Source organism: Bubalus kerabau, chromosome 7 (assembly GCF_029407905.1).
Source record: "Bubalus kerabau isolate K-KA32 ecotype Philippines breed swamp buffalo chromosome 7, PCC_UOA_SB_1v2, whole genome shotgun sequence".
In the NCBI taxonomy this organism is placed as follows: domain Eukaryota; kingdom Metazoa; phylum Chordata; class Mammalia; order Artiodactyla; family Bovidae; genus Bubalus; species Bubalus kerabau.
In genome coordinates, this window is record NC_073630.1 from 84752253 (window position 1) to 84776697 (window position 24445).

Consider the following 24445-nt stretch of genomic DNA (forward strand, 5'->3'; position numbering starts at 1 on the left):
TCCTGTGTCCATGGGATTCTCCAGGCAAGATTACCAAAGTGGGTTACATGCCCTCCTTCAGGGGATCTTCCCAACCTGAAATCGAACCCGCATCTTTTATATCTCCTGCACTGGAAGGTGGATTCTTTACATCTAGCATCACCTTGTGGGAATGTAAATTGACACTGCCAGTATGGAGAACAGTATGAAGATTTCTTTAAAAACTAGGAATAAAACTACCACATGACCCAGCAATCCTACTATTGGGCCTATACTCTGAGAAAACCACAATTCTAAAAGACACATGTATCCCAGTGTTCATTACAGTGCTATTTACAATAGCCAGGACATGGAAGCAACCTAGATATCCATCAACAGAGGAATGGATGAATAAGATGTGGTACATATAGAAAATGGAATATTACTCAGCCATAAAAATAACGAATTTGAGTCAGTTCTAGTGAGGTAGATGAACATACAGCCCGTTATACAGAGTGAAGTAAGTCAGAAAGAGAAAAACAAATATGATATATGAATGCATATATATGGAATCTAGAAAAATGGTACTGGTGAACCTCTTTGCAAGGCAGCAGTAGAGACATAGGCATAGGGAACAGACTTGTGGACACAGCAAGGCAAGAAGAGGATCCGTTGAATTAAGGAAGTAGCATTGAAACATATACATTACCATATGTAAGAGAGCTAGTCAGTGGGAATTTGCTGTTTGACACAAGAGCTCTGTGATCTGTGATGACCTAGAGGGGTGGGATGGGGCAAGAGATAGGAGGCAGGTTCAAGAGAGAGGAGATATATGTATACCTATGGCTGATTCGTGTTGATGTATGGCAGAAACCAACATAAAATTGTAAAGCAATTAATTACCCTCCAGTTAAAAATAAATTTTTAAAAAAAGAAATGGAAAATTTTATTTGTGTCAAATAAGGATTATTACATGGGAGCAAACTCTGACAAAGTTCTGAGAACCGTTCTACCTGTTCGAGATCCAAGCACAGGTAAATAGATTTTTGAAACTGAGAACTGTACATTAAATGGCATAGATAATTTGCATAATGCAGATTTATCAGTACAGATATGAGTCATTGTGACCTTTTGAGGATCAAGAAGGAATGTTATCTTTTAAAGAGTTATCTTTGTTCTGCAAGAATGTTACTCTTTATGAATGAATAGATATGTCTATTGATAGGGAAGGTCAATGCATCATGCAGATACACAACACACAGTAGAGGAGAAAGAGGAAGCCAAGGGCAGATAATTTTTTCCCATGTTTAAAACTTTCTAGCTATGCCATAAAATATAAATTTTATCTCATCACTAGTATTTTGGATGAAAAGTAATTTTGAAGAAATCAAGGGATTCATTATGCCCCATGTATATGCTGAGATTTGAAATTGCTCGGTGTGCATTATGTTCTTTCTAGTAAAATATCTAGAGTTAAGGGGAAACTAAAAAGTTCATCTTTAGGAGAATAGCTAATAACATTTTTTTACAAGTGTACTTGGAATATTTGCTTAGAAAAAACTAGTTTGCATAGAGCCACATTGGTAGATATTAAAACATACTTCAAGTGAAAATTTCAAGAAACAAAGTGAGATTTATAATATGATACAATTTAAAAAATAAAAACTCATGCATTCAATATGTCACATATAGGTTTTATAAGGATGAGTTTATATCAGTAGTAAAATTGTATCAAATCTATTAACATGAGTGCTTATAGTATAGAAGAAATACACATTTGAAACTGGACTGTAAGGGGAAAATAAAATAATATAAATGGTCCCCCAAATAATTGAGGATTCAATTATGAGACTATTCTGTGATGGAAAATGACAAATAACTCTTAAAACTCATCTCCATTAAATAAGACAATAAAACAAAACATAGACTTTTCAATGGCTTTTTTGGGAATAGAATGAATAATGTGGCAATTATAAATACATGCATAAGTAAACAACAATTAAAACACTATGCATCAGAGCTGTGAGATTCTACCTAAAAGCTAATAAGGCAGAAGTTTCACTTCTTCCAAGATGACAGTATGAGGAGCTCTGTAGACCTATGCACCTCCAGCAAAACTGGTGAAATTTATCCTTAAACATACACATTTGATGTCTCTGAAAATAGTCCTAAGGGCAAACAACAAATGAAAAATATCTGCTTAATGAAATCTAAATAAAATTATTTAATGAAATAAAGAGTTTATGGTCTCTGAACCTGCTCTGTTCCTCCTCATTCCAACTCAGTGATATGGAAACTCTTCTCACATTATTATAGTCAAGAACCCTGCTTCTTTACCCCCTACTCTAAGTTGGAGGGTTGTCATCCTGGAAGAAGCAGGATGTCAGCATTTTTGATCCTGCCCCCATCTCCTAGTTGCTTGCTGAAACTAAGTTCCAAGTGAGTGTGAACAAGAAGGCTCCCTTTCACCTAAACACACTCATGGGGTGCAGTGCTTCTGAACACTGAAGCCCAGATCATCTTTTCACAGCTCATGGTGTAGAATGTTCTACACAAGAAAATGCAACCCAAGGAGAACTTGATCTATTGTCCGTCCCTACCAAGTGCAATGGCTCCCCACTCCAGTACCGTTGCCCGGAAAATCCCATGGATGGAGGAGCCTGGTAGGCTGCAGTCCATGGGGTCGCTAAGAGTCAGACACGACTGAGCAACTTCACTTTCACTTTCCACTTTCATGCATTGGAGAAGGAAATGGCAACCCACTCCAGTGTTCTTGCCTGGAGAATCCCATGGACGAAGAAGCCTGGTAGGCTGCAGACCATGGGGTCACACAGAGTCGGACACCACTGAAGCGACTTGGCGGCAGCAGCAGCAACCAAGTGCTCAACTAGTTAAGTCAAGATCTATTGCCCCTGGCCCCAACACTGATGTTGAGCCAACACTGAACACTGAGCCGTTGTTCAGAGATTTGCTCTGGGAAGAAGCAGGAATACAACAGAGTGCTCCAAATTTCTGCTTAAGAGCTGACTTCCTTTGCAGCTGAGTGTGAAGTTCAAGACCAAGAGTATTCTCAGAAATAGTATAGATTGTGTTGAAAGGCAACAGGGATGAGATTGGCAGATTCACTGGAGAAACATAGACCAAACAGTTGGCCAGAAGAACCAAGAGACAAGCAGAAGGTTGCTTTTGGGGAACAGAACAAACCTCAAGCTTTAACAAAGGAAATGGCCCTTTTCCAAGCACTTGAATTTGATTAAATTAGTCTGTAGAACAATTTACGCCCCCAGGATATTGTTAAAAACAATAAAGCAATCAGCCAGCACTTAGTGTAGCTGAACAGCTGGGCGTGGTTACCCAGGGAAAGAGATCATCAGAGAATCTTGCTAAAACCTGTCATTGCAGGATGAATATGGGTTAATACAGGGTTATACACCCTGAGGAACCTCTCATTGTCCATCAGTAGAGAAATGGATCTGAGAAGGCGATGGCACCCCACTCCACTACTCTTGCCTGGAAAATCCCATGGACGGAGGAGTCTGGTAGGCTGCAGTCTATGGGGTCGCGAAGAGTTGGACACAACTGAGCGACTTCACTTTCACTTTTCACTTTCATGCATTGGAGAAGGAAATGGCAACCCACTCCAGTGTTCTTGCCTGGAGAATCCCAGGGACAGGGGCACCTGGTGGGCTGCCATCTATGGGGTCACACAGAGTCGGACACGACTGAAGCGACTTAGCAGCTTCAGACAGATCAGATCAGATCAGTCACTCAGTCGTGTCTGACTCTTTGTGACCCCATGACTCGCAGCACGCCAGGCCTCCCTGTCCATCACCAACTCCCGGACTTCACTGAGACTCAAGTCCATCGACTCAATGATGCCATCCAGCCATCTCATCCTCTGTCATCCCCTTCTCCTGCCCCCAATCCCTCCCAGCATCAGAGTCTTTTCCAATGAGTCAACTCTTCGCAAGAGGTGGCCAAATTACTGGAGTTTCAGCTTTAGCATCATTCTTTCCAAAGAAATCCCAGGGCTGATCTCCTTCAGAATGGACTGGTTGGACCTCCTTGCAGTCCAAGGGACTCTCAAGAGTCTTCTCCAACACCACAGTTCAAAAGCATCAACTCTTTGGTGCTCAGCCTTCTTCACAGTCCAACTCTCACATCCATACATGACCACAGGAAAAACCATAGCCTTGACTAGACGAACCTTTGTTGGCAAAGTAATGTCTCTGCTTTTGAATACGCTATCTAGGTTGGTCATAACTTTCCTTCCAAAGAGTAAGCGTCTTTTAATTTCATGGCTGCAGTCACCATCTGCAGTGATTTTGGAGCCCAGAAAAATAAAGTCAGCCACTGTTTCCACTGTTTCCCCATCTATTTCCCATGAAGTGGTGGGACCGGATGCCATGATCTTTGTTTTCTGAATGTTGAGTTTTAAGCCAACTTTTTCACTCTCCACTTTCACTTTCATCAAGAGGCTTTTGAGTTCCTCTTCACTTTCTGCCATAAGGGTGGTGTCATCTGCACATCTGAGGTTATTGAGATTTCTCCTGGCAATCTTGATTCCAGCTTGTGTTTCTTCCAGTCCAGCATTTCTCATGATGTACTCTGTATATAAGTTAAATAAACAGGGTGACAATATACAGCCTTGACGTACTCCTTTTCCTATTTGGAACCAGTCTGTTTTTCCATGTCCAGTTCTAACTGTTGCTTCCTGACCTGAATACAAATTTCTCAAGAGGCAGATCAGGTGGTCTGGTATTCCCATCTCTTTCAGAATTTTCCACAGTTCATTGTGATCCACACAGTCTAGCAGCAGAGAAATGGATAAGAAAATGCTAATATAGTCACACAAGGAAATAATATTTAACAGTTGAAGTTAATAAGCTGGATTTGCACTTTCATTACACATTGATCTCAAAAGAATAATGTTGAGTGATAAAGAAAGATTACACTTAAGATACGCACTTAAGGAAGGGTATAACAGGATATCAATTCTATGAGTAAACTTACTCCCTTAGAAAATGACATGAAGGAAATATAAAAATAATTTCTTCCTTATAAACTGTTATTTTTATTTAAATGCATTATTTATTAATTTAAATTATAGATCATTTCTTTTCATTTTCTGTACTTCCCTTTAGGCTTGAAATGTTGCATAATTAAAATACTGACACCATTTTATCAGCATGCATTAATAACTGAGCTACAAGAACAACCATGGAAAAAATGTTTACTGTATATTAAACTGAAAACAATGAACAAACAAAAATCAGAAATAAGTATAGATGATGATGACTGAAATCAAGTGAAAAAGTTTTTCCATAATAAATAAAATTACTTTTCTGAAATTTGTAAATTACTACAACTGACTCAAAAACAAAAGTTCTGAGAAATCCTAACATATGTATGTATTGACACATTAATTTTCCACCCTCTGAAAACTCTCACAGACTGCAGGTTGGAATATAGATTGGTACTTTTGAGAGAAATATGTCAAAATGTAGTAAAGTTCAACATGCATTTATTCAGTACTCTAGCAATTTCACACATAGTAGGTATAAATCACAGAAAATCTCAAACCTATGTGCAAAGGAGTCATGTAAATGACTGTTGAATGCAGCATGCTTGTGATGTCAGCCTAGTGGAAACTTTCCCAAAGTCCTCCCAAAAGAAAAACGCACTATGACATTTTGTAACTTTATAAAGTGAACCAGAATTAAGCACATTAATATGAATGTGTTAAAGATAATTAAAACTTGTGCTGCTGCTGCTAAGTTGCTTCAGTCGTGTCTGACTCTGGGCGACCCCATAGACGGCAGTCCACCAGGCCCCCCACCCCGTCCCTGGGATTCTCCAGGCAAGGACACTGGAGTGGGGTGCCATTTCCAGTCATGCCAAAATAAGAATTTATAGATGGATATATACAGATATATATAAAATACAAATGGATATGTCAGGGAAGTGTGTAATTTCCTCAGTTCTGTCTCACTGCAGCAAAGATTTGAAATAGCAGGCCAGTGTTACAGCTTGGTTACAGCTCAGAGTTTTATTCAGCAAAGGATAGTACACCCTCGAGGTGTGAGGGGGGGCCAACCCCAAAGAAGAGGCCTCACTCCTTCTTGGCACCCTCTTTTTATAAGTTTTGTCTCCTCCTCCCTGAGCCTGCACTATGCACATTGGGCTAGCCAGGGGGGTTGTTTGTTTCAACTGAAGTTCTCATACTGGTCTGCAGATTTTCTTTTGTTCCTTTTTCATGGCCTTTTCCCTTTCTTTGTCTTTTAGCCACCACCATTTTGGACTCCTTTTTCCTATTCTAAGTACCTAACAAAGATATATATATATACACACACACACATATATATACATATATATATATATATATATATATATACACAAATTACTGTAGATAAATATTCAAAGATGAAAATAAAAACTGTATATAGTTTATGGATTTATACATTTATAATAAAATCTTGTATGAAAGAAGCAAAGAATTTTAGGTAATGACCACCTTGGTGTAAAAAGCTGTAGAAAGGCAGGGGCCTCCAACTATATTTTAAAGGTTTTATTTCTTTAAGAAAAAGTTTAGAGAAAAGTACTCATAATAACCAGTAAAATTCTAAAAGATTAGGGATCATAAAGCTGGCCTTTGATGTAATTTAATGAACACTGGCTTTCTTCTTTTTTACTTTGTTTAATTTTCATAGTGAATTAACTCTCAATGTGAATGTTGAGGCAATACCTTGAATAAGAAAATAATAGTTTCTCCTACCCATTGCTTAACAAAATGTGTTTATTGACTAGATTTTTAAATATACATCTGTAAGTCACTAATTTAAATGAGTGAATGCAAGTCATAAAATGACACTTTATTGCCATTCATTTTCTCTATCTTTACCATTTTAAAATATGCCCCTGGGAGAAAAATGTTTTTTTTTTTGAAAAACTGTTTTGCTTTTTACCCTCAAAAATATCCCAACTTATACTTTATGACACTTTAAAATAATGATGAAATCTTTCACTTTTCAGGATAAACCAATACAAAAAATATGGGATTTTATGTTAACCAGTTTCCAGCTAATTTTATTATTGCTTCTGGATGTCGGTGAATGTATCTATTGCCCCTTGACACTATCAGACTTGTAAATAGTGACACTAGCAAAGCTGTGGGTAAGTCAGTCTCTACAGTGATTTCAAAAATGCCTGTTTGGTCTACAGATTAAAAGTATATTTTAGATATTACACAGCAACTTCTACATCATTGATTATGCTTTCTTCCCAGCCTTCTCCCATCTGGCATATTTCCTTGGCATCAGATCAGAAAATCTGGAATTCACTAAAAGTTTTAAGGAAAAAAAAAAATAGTAGATTTCACAGCACTGATAGAGTTGGATGGCACTGGGAAAGGTGCTTATGACTACGGGTCTCAGTCAGGTGACAAAACAGAAACAGAGGATTTTCCACATGATAGCAAAGCTCTCAGGCAGACAAAAGATCTGCTTTGAGAATGAGAACACTGAGGTACATTAATTAGGATCTTGACTGACAAAGAATATAAGGGAAGGAACTATGAGATGCTGTGAGCTTACTTTCTTGGTTGGTATAATATTTCATGATCTCTAGGCTCAAATGAAGATATAAACTGTAAAGGAAAGAAGTTTAGGTATCTATTATATTTCCATACATTTTTGTTCTATAGCATTTTCTAGTTAAACTGAAACAATCTTACATGTTATTCCTGTTTAGAAATACTTCTAGATCCTTTTTTCTACATTTTTAAGACAGCTTATTTTCAAATCCTGATATTACATATTTATTTTAGGCAAATGATTGATGGATAGATTCTGAACATTAATATATCCCCTGATTCTAATCAGAAGAGATTCAGAAATATTGTTAAAAGAGAAAATACATAGCTTTCCAGATTTTCTGCAATATATTGTGAATTCAATGCTCAGTTCTCATGATCCAGTTTCTGCCAGGACAAGAATTTGAATAAACTAAATGGCAACCCACTCCAGTGTTCTTGCCTGGAGAGTCCCAGGGATGGCAGAGCCTGGTGGGCTGCCATCTGTGGGGTCACACAGAGTCAGACATGACTGAAGTGACTTAGCAGCAGCACTGTTATACATGAATTTTGAATTTATTGTATATTTTAATTTCACCAAATATTTAATTGCCTGGATTTATTTTATACATGGGGCTTCCCTTGTGGCTCAGCTGGTGAAGAATCAGCCTGCAGTGCGGGAGACCTACGTTCAATCCCTGGTTTGGAAAGATGCCCTGGATAAGAAAAAGGCTACCCACTATAGTATTCTGGCCTGGAGAATTCCATGGACTACAGTCCATGGGGTTGCAAAGAGTCGGACACCACTGAGTGACTTTCACTTTCACTTCACTTTCACCCTTGATATTTGCTTTCTTTGGAAAGTTCTTCCCAGAAATTCATATGATTCTCTCCCTCATTTTATACTTGGTACTTTAAAAAGCAATGTTGTTGAGTGGTAATTTTACTTTTGTTTGTAGGCTACTAAATATGGATATTTACATATGAATATTTCTAGTCATTTATCTCAGCTTCCCACTATTCCATTTAACATACACTTAAATCTATATCCCTTTCTTTCTCGCTCTGTTTTTTTTGGATGTAGAGTCTTCTATTATACTTTACATTTTCAGTTTTTCTCATGTCTCTTTGGCACTATATTTTAACACTCTTTATTAGGCCTGCTTCACACTTAGGCAATTATAGCCACTCCTGCAATTTAATTTATTTTTTATATAATGATTCTTTTCAAATGAGTCAGTTCTTCACATCAGATGCCCAAAGTATTGGAGTTTCAGCTTCATTATCATCCTTCCACTGAATATAAAGGACTGATTTTCTTTAGGATTACTTTTCTCTATATCCACCACAATTGTTTGAGTCTAGGCCACCATAATCATCTGCCTGGACTTTTTGCCATCTCTACTTGTTTTGCCTTCCTCCTGTTTTCTCATATTCTGTATAATTACTAACGAGAGTGAGTGATAACTCCAAAATGAAGAATGAATCACATTACTTGCTTTTTACCTTCAGTGCCTTCAAGTCCTTGTGAATAATGTTCAAACTCTTTATTGTAACTTCCAAGACTATTTTCTATTGTCTCTTGTCTGTGTCTCCAGATTCATCTCTTGCTGTATCACCTCTCCACTCTAATCTCCAGCAATATTTGCCTTTTAATTTTTGAATCTACCTTATTCTTCTTGGCCTCCAAGTCTTTGTATTTGTCAATAGCTTTGTTTACAATATGCCCGCATGTCTCTTCTTAGCCTGGACAACTCTTAAGCATCATTCAGGTACAAATTGATGACCATTTTTTCCAGGGTGCTTTCCTTATCCTTCCAGGCTAGAGTAGGTCCTATTGTGTTTACCATGTAATTTATCCTGCATTTCCCCTATCACTGCACTTATTATACTTTTTAAATTGTCTTATTAACTGAACTTTAATCACTATGAGAGCAGGGGCTATATTTATCTTGCTCACCATTATATATCTATGATCAAAAACTTTGCATAGGGCATAGATGATAGTAACTATTTTTTTAAGTGCGTAAATGCATAGTGAACTAAAGGAAAACACTGAGGCATATGCTTTTGAATAGTTAGGCAACTTTGAAACATCTATTAAAAAATCACAAATTATCAAAATAATTGGATATGTGTATATATTTGTTTCACTTTATTAAAATATTTCCATAAATTTATTGACAAGTAAATGAAATATTTTCCCCAAGGCACTCCAATAAATCTAGAATTTCAATCATTTCTAGGTTTTTTTTTTTGGTTTAATATTCCCCATCTTAATATTTTTATAAATATATAAAAATATGTATTTAAAAATATTTTAAAAATATAAAAGTATTTATAGTATATATTTATAAATACATAAAATATATAAATATATTTATATAAATATATATTTTCTTTTGCTCAGTTAAGTTTGGTAAAACTATGACATTCTTTACATGCAAATAAATAATCCATAGGGACAATAATACATATAGATAAGATAATACATGTAGATAAGAATAATTCTTTAAAATATAATATCCATGCAATAAGAATAAGTGGGATAGATTAGTAAAATTGCTCTTTCAATATTGAACACAATTATTAGATTTAGCTAATGGGTTTTATTTTGTGTGCCCCTTCTGACCAATTGCTAGAGGCTGTTTTATACTCAGTTGGGAGGAGAAGTGAAAAGGCATGTGATAATTAACAAGAAAAAATAACATGATTAATTATTGATTTCAACCAAGAGGGTGGGAAACAGAAGTGATGGCACGTCTGCCACATATGTGCCATCATAATATTGTGCAGTTATTCAGTAGAGAAATAAAAATAAATGCCTAAGGACTTCAGTAGCTTGCATAAAAGGGGTAGAAATTTGAGCTAATAGTACTTAGAAATACCCTATGTATACCAAGCATACATTATATACACACATATACTCACAAACTCACACATACACTTATACACATATAAAAGGCGGTCATTAGTTTATGATATTATAATATTTTGGAAGTAATTCTATTAAGATTTAATTAGAAAAATTTTAGTGATTCTTCCAAATCAGGTTTTATAAATGAGCTAAAGTATAATTAAATATTTTACAATATGTTCCACTTGTAAAAGCATAAATAGAAATATTTTATGAATTTCTATGTAAATGTTTTATTAATAAAACTTGAAAAGTTTAGGATTTAGAAAGAGTCTAAATTTAATTCAGTATTTGCCTTCCCTAAGCAAACATAGAGGCATGTTTGTATTGTAATAAAAATTTGTGAAAAGTTGAATTTTATAAAGCTCATTATTTTCTTTTATTTAGAATCATTACATTATTTCAAATGTTTTTAAAAGCTTTTATAAAATGAAACAGCAATACTTATAAGATTTGCTAAAATAAATTATCTAATACCTTACATAATTGTCTTTTATGATTTTTAATAAAAAGTATTATAATGCTATTGAATTATGAAGTATATACTTAAATTATGCTTCTAACTTAAAGGATTAAACTTTTCCCAAATAAGGATCTTTTATTACAATTAAATTTGATTAACTTTTTATTAAATAATAGGCATCATAAGTAGAGACAGTATTCTAGATTTCTTTTTCAGATTACTAACTTCTATGCATAAATTACATTGCCTGGCAAATGGTTTGTACTTAAAAAAATTTCAAAGGCTACTTCACAGAATGTATATTCATGACACAATTAATAAATGTGGAATTATACACACAATGAATGATAGTATTGATGTTCTTTAGAAAACAAAAGCATAACTTTGATTTAGTGGCTGAAAAACTGAGGTCAAAGGAGATTAAATAGCTATTATTTGTGGATGCAGAGCTTGAATTCTGATACTTTCTGTTCTCTGACTAAAATGTACTTCACAGAATGTAATAATTAAATAAAATCTTTCTAAAAAGAAAGTGGTTATATTTGACTAATTCCATAAAAGAATTCACTTACAACTGATATAATCTGTTACCACAATGTACCCATTTATGCACTGATGAATTACCTACATAACAGCTCTTAAGTAAATCTTCAAGAGAATTATTTGAGCCCTAGAGCTGGAATCAGGCCAGGGATATTTCATTAACTGGTTTACATCCAGTCATTCCACAAGATGGCGGTGTAGCATTACTACAAATACTACCCCTCCTGCATATTTGTGAAAATTTAATAAGTAAATGAGAAACTTTCCACAAACATTAGCAAATTGTCTTGCTTCCCCCCCATACAAGATACCTTGAAGCTAAACAAATTCTAAGTGAATATTAGACTTCATAAATTGTACAAAAAGGACAAAATGAGCTTGTTTCTGATCCCCTAATGATTTATCAAGTATCCCCAAGATTTATCAAGTATCGTTTCAATATCTTGAAGAGAAATCTGACTTTATTTAAATAAGAAATATTATGTATATATGATAAGGAAACAATGGATTTTATTTCTTTCAGTCTTACAAAACCACAGTATGTTGAACGTGATGATGTATCACAATTTATACTGGGCCAAACTAAACTTGGGGCTTCTCTGGTGGCTCAGTGGTAAAGAATCTGCCTGCAGTGTAGGAGACCCAGGTTCCATCCCTGGGTTGAGAATATCCCCCGGAGGAGGGCATGGCAACTCACTCCAGTATTCTTGTCTGGAGAATTCCATGGACAGAGGAGCCTGGCGGGTTACAGTCCATAGGGTTGGCACAGAGTTGGACATGACTGAAGTGACTAAGCAGAAGCAAATTAAGCTAGTAGTCTGATTTTAAATTTTAATTTCATATTTGTCTATATACTTTGCTTATTATGAACAAGAAAAAAATCACTTATAATGATTGAATGTATAAATTGATATCACCAATAGATACTTCTATTTTAAACTATAGTCTTTTAAATAAGAATCACTAGAGTCATACAAATCTGTAAATGGAAGGGTTTTTGTTTGCTTATTCATTCTCCAACCATAATTTTGAGTTACAGGAAACAATCTAAGTCTCAAATAGAATTCAAGATGGGCAGCCAGTCTATACAAATATCCAAAGGGTATCTCATCAACACTTAGTATTTGTAGTACTTTTCACAAAATGACTGAAGTCATGCTCTAGTGTTCCTGATACTCAACAGACTGGATGAGCAAGGGGGTGAGCTGTGAAGTTTCAACACAGAAACATTGAGATTTTGGCAGATAATTTGATATATCATTTTGTTATCCTTCTTGTTTTGATAACTTGAAGTGAAATATGTTTGAAGTCTTATGTGCTGTAGGCAAGAAAATGTCTATAGAGAAGCAATTCTATCGCATATCTTTACAGAGTTATATCCAACCTAATGAATGCATAAGATAGTAAGAACAATTTTATCACTTATCTTCTTTATTTGCTTTCTTCTTTTTCTAAATCTCATTTTCTGACCTAACCAGTAATTGCCTACTGAAAAAAAAATAAATAGTTCATAAAGTATGAACTAGTATAATATTAAGATTTCCTGAGTTTGGTTTGATCTTTCCACAATTTGGTCTTTTAACTTTTTAATTGTAATAGATACTTCTCTTTTCTCTGGAAAAAAAAAAAAAAGTATTTTCCATCTACTTTATACTTTTCTGAAGGACTTCCAGTTGTAATGCTCAGACAATCTAGTTATAGGGTTGAATCAATATCCCAGACCTGGCTAAACATTTCATTCATGCCTATAGTCAGAAAAAATAATTCATAGACAGACCTATTACTGAATCCAGGCCAATCACAGACCTTCCCTGGAACGCAATATAATGGAGTTAGAGACAGAGAGAAAGAGAAAGTTCAACTGCCATATGAAAGGATTTAGCCAAGCAGAGAAAAGACGAAAAAGGTTGCAGGGCAGGGAGTGGAGAATCTTGACAGTATTAGATAATTCCTGTTTATCTTACATTAACTCCGTGAGTCACCACAGGATCTTTCCAAAGAATGCCATTTTCTGCTTCACTTAGTTTATTTGGATTTCTGTTGCTTGCAACCAAAAGAATTCTGGCTGGAACAGCTGTTTTTCAAGATACTTCTTTATTAATGTACAATATCTTTTAAACATTTGAAGTGAAGTCTGTCAGTCGTGTCCAACTCTTTGTGACCCCGTGGACTGCAGCCTACAGTCTCCTCTGTCCTTGGGATTTTCCAGGCAAAAATACTGGAGTGGGTTGCCATTTCCTTCTCCAGGAGATCTTCCCAACCCAGGGATTGAACCTGGGTCTCCCGCATTGTAGGCAGATGCTTTACCATCTGAGCCAGTAGGGAAGTCTAACATTTGATGATATTAAAAAAAAAAAAAAAAATGTCTCTTGATCATCTAGAGTAATACTGTAGATAAATCACAAAAAGTATAACATAGCCTAAAATGTATAATGACCATATAGACCCTTTCAATATCAGATTTGGATGTAGAATTATATTTCAAAAAATATATTAAAAATAAACATATGTATTGTTATAGTTTAGACACAATTTTAGCTTGATAAAGGGTTGTGTTTCTTCTTAATTCACTTTTCAGCACTGCATCAATCTCTGCCACACCCGATACCTTTTCCCCCAGCACAAGTATGCAAGGGAAAGGTAAGTGAGCAGGGAAAGAGGCCAAAAAGAAGAAATACGTTCAATGTTACAGACTTGTAAAACAAAGAGCAGAAGCCTGGAGGGACAATAACTATGGAAATACCAAGGAAATAGCAGATTCTGTTTTTACATGGAGTTAGGGAGAATACTGGACATGGAAAAACAACCTGGTTCCTAATAGGAAAAGGAGTATGTCAAGGCTGTATATTGTCACCCTGATTATTTAACTTGTATGCAGAGTACATCATGAGAAATGCTGGGCTGGAAGAAGCACAAGCTGAAATCAAGATTTCTGGAAGAAATATCAATAACCTCAGATATACAGAGGACACCACCCTTATGGCAGAAAGTGAAGAGGAACTAAAAAGCCTCTTGATGAAAGTGAAAGAGGAGGGTAAAAAAGTTGGCTTAAAGCTCAACATTCAGAAAACGAAGATCATGGCATCTGGTCCCATCACTTCTTGGGAAATAGATGGGGAAACAGTGAAAACAGTGTCAGACTTTATTTTTGGGGCTCCAAAATCACTTCAGATGGTGACTGCAGCCATGAAATTAAAAGACACTTACTCCTTGAAAGAAAAGTTATGACCAACCTAGATAGCATATTTAAAACCAGAGACATTACTTTGCCAACAAAGGTCCATCTAGTCAAGGCTATGGTTTTTCCAGTGGTCATGTATGGATGTGAGAATTGGACTGTGAAGAAAGCTGAGCATGGAAGAGTTGATTCTTTTGAACTGTGGTGTTGGAGAAGACTCTTGAGAGTCCCTTGGACTGCAAGGAGATCCAACCAGTCCATTCTGAAGGAGATCAGCCCTGGGATGTCTTTGGAAGGAATGATGCTAAAGCTGAAACTCCAGTACTTTGGCCACCTCATGCGAAGAGTTGACTCATTGGAAAAGACTCTGATGCTGGGAGGGATTGGGGGCAGGAGGAGAAGGGGATGACAGAGGATGAGATGGCTGGATGGCATCACTGACTCCATGGACGTGAGTCTGAGTGAAGTCTCGGAGTTGGTGATGGACAGGGAGGCCTGGTGTGCTGCAATTCATGGGGTCGCAAAGAGTTGGACATGACTGAGCGAGTGAACTGAACTGAACTGTACTGAAGGAGAATAACCAAGTCAATGGCCATGGATGACAGCAAGATGCATGAAGACCAAACTTGACAACAAGATGCATGAAGACCAAACTCTAGAACGTAAGAATGGTATTGTAGAAAGGAATAGTAGGAACCAGTAGAAATAAAGAAATTATGGAAGTATGGGGGTTTATTAAGGATATTTGGATATTGTAACTTAATTATTATGGAGAGCATCTTCTTTGGCAAGGCATATTTTGATTTATCATTCTTCAACTTTGCTTTTAGTTTCTTGCACTCTTTGTTTTGCTCATTCTGATGTATTTTTAAGAGGCAAATTCTGTATCTGTTTGATTACAAAGGAAGATTATCTTAAGTGTCACCAATTTAAAAAGAGAAGTAAAAAGATTTAGATCTTGATATTTTCATGGTACAAGAAAATCATGTTGTCTTTTACATCTAAATTTTTTTATACTAGTGTGTAAAGTTAGTTGAAAGCAACATCTTTATCTTGTAATAAAGGTGGCAAAAGTAATTAAATAACCATTTTGAATTTGGAGAACAATGAAAGTACTGGTATACTTTTGAATTAGAAAACATATGCTATTGATCAGAAACAAAATCAATGATAGTGCTATGGTTATTAAGTTGTCAAGAGACACTTTGGTTCAGAAAAACAATATCAGAAGAAAAGGGCAAAAACCTCATTAAAGGACAGATTGTACTAGTGTTCAATTCTACATTTTCAGTGCTTCACTGCCAATTAAGAAAAAGCAATGAGATAAAAATTCCATCAGACTGTGGGAGATTAGTTTTGCTACCAGTGTGTAAGATAAACATTTTTAGGCCACATTGATGGGCATATGTAATGAAGGAAAAACAATTCTTGACTTTTCCCCAAAATTCATTCTTCCTATTTTCATTAAACAAACTTAGTGAGTCAGAAAACCTAGTTGATCTCTTCCAGATACATGTCCTACATAATGAACTTCAATTATAATTATTCAGAAAACCTCAATTCTGTATTAGTGTTTCATTTTTACTTTCAATCCAAGCCATTATCATGTATCCCATTCTTTATATTCCCTTTAGTGAATATGAAAAATGGTGATATAGCTTGATTTGATAGCATATACTTCGAAATATTTAATCTGGAAAAGTTAAAAAAACAAATAAATGCAAGTTTGTTTTATGTTTCATTTGCCAATATGATAATTTGCCTAAAAGAATATAACATCATTTTTTCTGGAATTATGATATAGTGCCACTTTTTACTTTTAGGGGAAAAAAATGAAAATAGTGAAGCTGTTTTCAAGAAGACCTATAGTATTATATTCGAATCACACCACTGAAAGTAAAGCAAAAGCTTTAATAAGGGTTACTATTGCTAAATACATGCTTAACAATGGGGTATCAGTTGTGGCAAAAAATAAAAATGGCATAGAAATGTTTTTGAGTAAAGAGACTGAAGAAGTGGAGACAGTACAAAGATTATTATTTGGGCAACAATCAGCACAAATGTCTTTTTCCCAGTGCCAGTCTGAGAGAGGAAATATGATATTTTTTCCAAATTACCTCAGAAAGCATTTTATAGAAGACATTCACCTGCCAAAACTTTTGACATATCCTATTGAATAAAAATATAACTTTAGTAGTATTTTTATTTTCTACTCAGATTGTGTAATCACCATTAGGATTAGAATTAAGTATGAGTAGCTAAGGAAAAACATTAAAGATAATTTTATTTTTAGTAATTTTTGGAGAGATTGAAATCTGTATCACAGCCTGGATACCAGAAAGGAACCACATTTGTTAATATATTTCACTATGAAGTATAAAATATTATAAGATATCAGGAAAAGTAAACCTGGACCATTCTTCTGATGAGTTCCAATTAAGAATTTAAATAATCTTCTAATTAAATATTGAAGTGGTCATAATAGAGATATAATAAGTATAAATGTATATTCTCCAAGCTCATTTTAATAATACTTTAATAAGATATATATTAAATAGAATAATTATTATGTCAGAAATCATATACGGATTTCCCTGGTGGCTCAGACAGTAAAGAATCCACCTGCAATACAGGAGACTTGGCTTCAGTCCCTAGATCAGGAAGATCCCCTGGAGAAGGAAATGGCAACCCACTCCAGTATTCTTAGAGAGATTCTATGGACAGAGGAGCCTGGGAATTATAGTCCATGGTTGTAGTCCACAAAGAATCAGACACAACTAAGCAAATAACACTAATGTGTGTGTGCTAAGAATATACAGTTAATTCTTTCCTCAATATATTTTTCTAAACAATTATGTTGTTTTAAAACTGTTAACACTTCCATGCATATATTACTAATATTAACACTTAAATCCAGTAGACCCAGCAATCATAAATGGTGACTTATATGTAACCTTAAATTTTGTAAATATTTAAGTATTTTATTTAAAGCTAATTTTAGTTTACTATTCATTTGTAATATTTATAAGGTTATACTATACGCACCATATCAAGGGCTTTCCTTGCAGCTGAGTCGATAAAGAATCTGCCTGCAATGCAGGAGACCCAGGTTCAATCCCTGGGTCTGGAAGATCTCCTAGAGAAGGAAATGGCAACCCACTCCAGTATTCTTGCCTGGAGGACAGAGGAGCATGGCATGCCACAGTTCATGGGGTCATAAGAGTTGGACACAACTTAGCAACTAAACCACCACTACCACCATATCAGAAATATCAAAATGGTAATATTTTAAGTTTCCACCTTCTCTAAATTAGAAAACTAACATATTCATGGATTCTGGAACATATTCATGTAAATTTCCTTTACATGAACTTTCTAAAAAAGTGTTAGAGACTTCAACATTATAGTGCAGACATCTGTAGAGATTATGCATAATTAAACTGATGGTACTCCCCAAAGAGCTATAAAAATAAATGCTATTCAGTAACTGTTTTCAAGTTTATATATTTCAGAAGATACAGAATTGTCTTTTAGTTTTGTGATGTCAGTGAGAGCCTTAGAGATCAAAGGTTACATGCTGTCCTGAGGCTTTGACTACTAAGTGTCATGTTGCAGATTCTGAATGTTATCTCTAAGAGTAACCAGAAGAGAGCATCCATATCTCAGAGACTCATGTGGTAAAATGAATAAAGTACAGAATGTCTACCACTTAGCTTAAGCCACCTCTTTGTGGGGAAATGATGATGAATTTCCTGTGAACATGCTCAAATGACTTAGGAAATGACTGGAGGGTAGTTGGTATTCCAAGATTCAAGCATCTGGTGTTCGAATAAACACAATTTAACTGTGTCCCATTTCCACAAATTTGTTGTCAAGACAATTTGGGCTAAGCAGTATGGTCCTGTACTTATTCCAGAGCACAATAGTCCACTAATCTAATTACAAATGGGTTCTAAGAAGAAGAAAATTAAATTAAGAAAAAATGTTTTGCATAGCAGTGATTTATAGCCTACTTTACTCCCCAAACTTGTCAGAAATGTGAACTGCAAGATATTCAGAATATGATTTTAATAATAAAGAGGAAAAATTTAATATGAAGAAAAGGGAAAAAAAAAAAAAGGACTCCTCAAACTAAAACCAGAAGTCATACATCTACTGTTTTTAATAGTAGCATTTGAATAATAATGCTTTATTCTAGTAAATAAAAAATCCATTAGTTTTCATGTATAGCAGATTAGTTCAGTTTCCTGATTATAGTACAGTTTAATTTTAACTTCTTGTGTATGCAAAATATTTATGTATTGATAATGTGATTTTTCTTATTTTATATTCATTTCCAAGTCCTGATTATTTAAATTCCTCTGAGCTTCCTACTCCAAGAAATTAGTCTTTGGTATTTGACTCAGAATAGAATGTTCTCTCATATATCTCACCTAAATTAGGTCTGGTTATCTCATCATAATACTGCATGCTAAGCCATACTATATTAAATACATAAATCAAAAAGTGGTTAACTGTAGGTTGCAACATTTTCAGGCTTAATGCATATTAGAAATATTGTTGAAATTATAGTTTCACACACTTTACACTGAAGGAATTTTAAAACAAAATGTCTTACAAAATGTTAGATCAATAAGTGATTTAATAATGAAGTAATTAAATTATTTGGAAAGTTATTTTCTCATTCTATTATAGTGTCAATCAAAGTTCTTCCCTCCTACTTCTCTCTTTTTTTCTTTCCTCCCTCCTTCTTTTCCTTCTCTTTTCTCCAAATCTAATATCCATAGATCACAGTTCCCTGTAAAGTTGCTATGGGCTTAATTGCCAAGTGAAACACTACTTCCTAAATTTATATTTTTGGTTACATTCTCTCTAATGAATTGATGAAAACTATGCAGACTTATCACAGGAAAAATCATTTAAATATATAATTATTTTACAGATTTATAAGATTGCTCAACCAAGCCCAAACACATACACCACAGTGACTGAATCTTGAAACTTCTATTTTAAAAAGCACTTGAGTGTATGTTATTTGAAATAATTGAAAATGAACTTAACTTCTCAAGACAAGCAGTACCTCACTGTACTCCATGAGAGACAGAAATAGGCTAAATTTTATTTTGATTAGAAATATTCCCTGACATTCAACATACTGAATTGTATGCATAATATGTAAAATCATGATTCATCCAAAAATTGTTTTTCAAAAGTTGTTCATGTACTGACAACTACTGTGAAATAAGCATTGTTCCCCCCCCCCGCACAGAAGTATAATTATACTGTTATATATATATCTATATAATTATATACATCAGTTCAGTTTAGTCATTAAGTCATGGTCCACTACTTGCGACCCCATGGACTACAGCACGCCAAGCTTTCCTGTCCATCACCAACTCCCAGAGCTTGTTCCAACTCATGTCTACAGAGTTGGTGATGTCATCCATATTCTGGATGTCATCCATCCAACCATCTCATATTCTGCCGTACTCTTCTCCTCCCACCTTCAATCTTTTCCAGCATCAGGGTCTTTTCCAATGAGTCAGTTCCTTGCATCAAGTGGCCAAAGTATTGGAGTTTCAGCTTCAACATCAATCCATCCAATGAATATTCAGTACTGCTTTCCTTTAGGATGGACTAGTTGGAACTCCTTGCAGTCCAAGGGACTCTCAGGAGTCTTCTCCAACTCCACAGTTCTAAAGCATCAATTCTTCAGCGGTCAGCTTTCTTTACACTCCAATTCTCTCATCCATACATGACTACTGGAAAAACCATAGCTTTGACTAGATGGACCTTTGTCAGCAAAATAATGTCTCTGCTTTTAAATATGCTGTCTAGGTTGGTCATAGCTTTTCTTCCAAGGAGCAAGTTAATTTTCTCTTAATTTCATGGCTGCAATCACCATGTGCAGTGATTTTGGAGCCCCCAAAATAAAGTCTGTCACTGTTTCTATTGTTTGCCCATCTAATTGCCATGAAATGATGAAACAATATGTCATGATCTTCATTTTTTGAATGTTGAACTTTAAGCCAACTTTTTCACTCTCCTCTTTCACTTTCATCAAGAGGTTCTTTAGTTCTTCTTCCCTTCCTGCAGAAGGGTGGTGTCATCTGCATAGCTGAAGTTATTGATACTTATCCTGGCAATCTGGATTCTAGCTTGTGCTTCATCCATCCTAGAATTTTGCATGATGTGCTCTGCATATAAGTTAAATAAGCAGGTTGGCAATACACACACTTGAAGTATTCCTTTCCCAATTTGGAACCACTCTGTTCTATGTCCAGTTCTAGCTGTTGCTTCTTGACCTGCATAAAGATTTCTCAACAGGCAGGTTAAGGTGGTCTGGTATTCCCATCTCTTTCAGAATTTTCCTCAGTTTGTTGTGTTCCACAGAGTAAAGGCTTTGGAGTAGTCAATAAAGTAGAAGTAGTTTTTTTTTCTGTAACTCTTGCTTTTTCAATGATCCAGTGGATGTTGGCAATTTGATCTCTGGTTCCTCTGTCTTTTCTAAAACCAGCTTGAACATCTGGAAGTTCATGGTTCACATACTACTGAAGCCTGGCTTGGAGAATTTTGAGCATTACTTTGCTAGTATGTGAGATGAGTGCAATTGTTTGGTAGTTTGAACATTCTTTGGCATTGCCTTTCTTTGGGATTGGAATGAAAATAGACCTTTTCCATTCCTGTGGCCATTGCTGAGCTTTCCAAATTTGCTGGCATATTGAATGCAGCACTTTCACAGCATCATCTTTTAGGATTTGAAATAGCTCAACTGGAATTCCATTACCTTCCCTAGCTTTGTTCATAGTTATGCTTCCTAAGGCCCACTTGACTTCCCATTCCAGGATGTCTGGCTCTAGGTCAGTGATCACACCATCGTGATTATCTGGGTTGTGAAGATCTCTTTTGTACAGTTCTTCTGTGTATTCTTGCCACCTCTTCTTAATATCTTCTGATTCTGTTAGGTCCATATCATTTCTGTCCTTTATCGAGCCCATCTTTGCATGAAATGTTCCTTTGGTATCTCTGATTTTCTTGAAGAGATCTCTAGTCTTTCCCATCCTGTTGTTTTCCTCTATTTATTTGCATTGATCGCTGAGGAAGGCTTTCTTATCTCTTCTTGCTATTGTTTGGAACTCTGCATTTAGATGTTTATATCTTTCCTTTTCTCCTTTGCTTTTCGCTTCTCTTCTTTTCACAGCTATTTGTAAGGCCTCCCCAGACAGCCATTTTGCTTTTTTGCATTTCTTTTCCATGGGGATGGTCTTGATCCCTGTCTCCTGTACAATGTCACGAACCTCATTCCATAGCTCATCAGGCACTCTATCTATCAGATCTAGTCCCTTAAATCTATTTCTCACTCCCCCTGTATAATCATTAGGGATTTGATTTAGATCTTACCTGAATGGTCTAGTGGTTTTCCTCACTTTCTTAAATTTACGTCTGCATTTGGCAAAAAGGAGTTCATGATCTGAGCCACAGTCAGCTCCTGGTCTTGTTTTTGCTGACTGTATAGAGCTTCTCCATCTTTGGCTGCAAAGAATATAATCAATCTTATTTCAGTGTTGAGCATCTGGTGATGTCCATGTGTAGACTCTTCTCTTGCGTTGTTGGAAGAGGGAGTTTGCTATGACTAGTGCATTCTCTTGGCAGAACTCTATTAGCCTTGGTGTATAAAGAAAGCTGCACACTGAAGAACTGATGCTTTTGTAATGTGGTGTTGGAGAAGACTCTTGAGAGTCCCTTGGACTGCAAGGAGTTCCAACCAGTACGTCCGAAAGGAAATCAGTCCTGAATGTTCATTGGAAGGACTGATGTTGAAGCTGAAACACCAATACTTTGACCACCTGATACAAAGAGCTGACTTATTTGAAAAAACCCTGATGCTGGGAAAGATTGAAGGTGAGAGAAGAAGGGAATGACAGCGGATGAGATGGTTGGATGTCATCACGCACTCAATGGACATGAGTTTCTGTAAACTCTGGGATTTGGTGATGGACAGAGAGGCCTGGCATGCTGCAGTCCATGGGGTTGCAAAGAGCTGGAGACAATTGAGCGACTGAACTGAACTGATGAACATGATCATAATAATTTATAATTTCTCAGATTGCCTTGAGGATTCAATGAGATAACACATATAAAAACATTTTGTGTCTTATAAAATGTTATAATAAAATTTTTTGTTAGCTATACAAATGTTAGAAAACCTAAGCAAAACTTAGACACAGAATTGTTTTTAGCCTGACATATAGGCAAAGATTCTCTATTAAAATCCAAACAGTTTCGTGTTTACCCATACAAAATCTAGAGGATACAGAGAAAGAAGTAGCCTTTAAAAAGCACATACATTAATAATTATTATTTGTAGATGATTCTAAAATGTTGGGTTATTGCTACATACACATAATATTGTGTATAGTTTTTTCTTCCAATCTTCTTTCCTAACCTCCTCTAGATGGGCAAAATGGAATATTTTCCATGGAGGACCAGGGGAAAGAAAAAAAACTTATTTCAAAAGTTGCAGCACAAGGGTCCAGGTAAAATCAGATGGTTTGCACAAGAAAAAAAAGAAGGGGTATGAAAACAAGTAGGTCTGCAGTAAAACATATCCATAGAGCATGGCATAAGTAAGCTACCCTGCTCATTCTACTTCTCCATACCACTGAAAGACAACTAAGATTTTCAGCTTTGCATTTAAAGGGATCCAACCAAAATGTTACATGCTCTATTTCTCAGGACACCCCTACACAAAACCTATAATCAGCTAAAATTCTGGTTAACCAAATATCACTGGATATTTATACTCCTATACGCTTATTCTAGGACTATGTGTTAGTTTCCCATTGCTGTTAAATGAATTACTGTAAACTTAGTGGTTTAAACAACACAAATTTAATACCATATTATTCTGAAGGTCAGAAGTCTGAAATGGGTCTCAATGTACTGAAAAAAAAAAAAAAAAAGTATCCATCGGGTTGTGTTTGCTCTGGAAGGTCCAGAGGAGAATTTATTGTCCTATCTTTTCTAGCTCCTTGGGCTGCATTCTTCCTTGTTTGTGGCCCCTCCCTCCATCTTTAATGTAGGGTTTTCTATCTCCCTCTGATTTCACAATCTCACTTTAATTGATCATTATGAATACATTGCATCCACTTGGATAACCAGGGTAAATTCCTTATATTAAATCTGATTAGCAGCCTTTATTCCCCTTTGCGAGGTGGCATAACATACTTACAGTTTTAGAATTAAGACTTGGACTTTTGGGGGTGGCCATCATTCTGCCTACAACAGATCCTACTCCAAACTAATCTCTCGTATTCTCAAACTTAGAGCAATATTTTCTGTGTGTGCTGTCACTTCAGTCATGTCTGACTCTTTGAGACTTTATGGACTATAGTCCACCAGGCTCCTCTGTCCATGGGATTCTACAGGTAAGAATACTGAAGTGGATTGCCATGACCTCCGCTAGGGGATTTTCCTGACCCAGGACCTGTGTCTCTTACATCTCCTGCATTGTCAGGCGGATTCTTTACCACTAGCGCCACCTGGGAAGCCTCATTTTCTGTATTCTGGAATCGCCTATTGTTTAACCATGAATTGATTTATAGTATTATTTTCATCATTACTTGTTTATCTTGTACTTCCAGACAACGATCTTAGTACGTTAGATTTTCTGCCTTCATTTAAGGACTTGATGAACTGAGGTGCGTGTCTAGCAGCCCAAATCCAAGGATACTTTCATTCCCCTACTAAGTATTTCTTTGAAGTCTAAAATGAAAACATTTATTTTAGTCATTTAAGGTATTGTTCTTCAGG

General features: G+C 35.7%; 1 non-coding gene across 1 annotated transcript; it reads right to left on the minus strand.

Annotated features, from left to right (window-relative positions):
- Positions 1–13704: 13704 nt before the first annotated feature.
- On the minus strand, positions 13705–13776 carry TRNAC-ACA (transfer RNA cysteine (anticodon ACA)). Its single transcript has one exon. It is a non-coding gene; the product is annotated as a tRNA-Cys (tRNA).
- Between the last annotated feature and the right edge of the window lie 10669 nt (positions 13777–24445).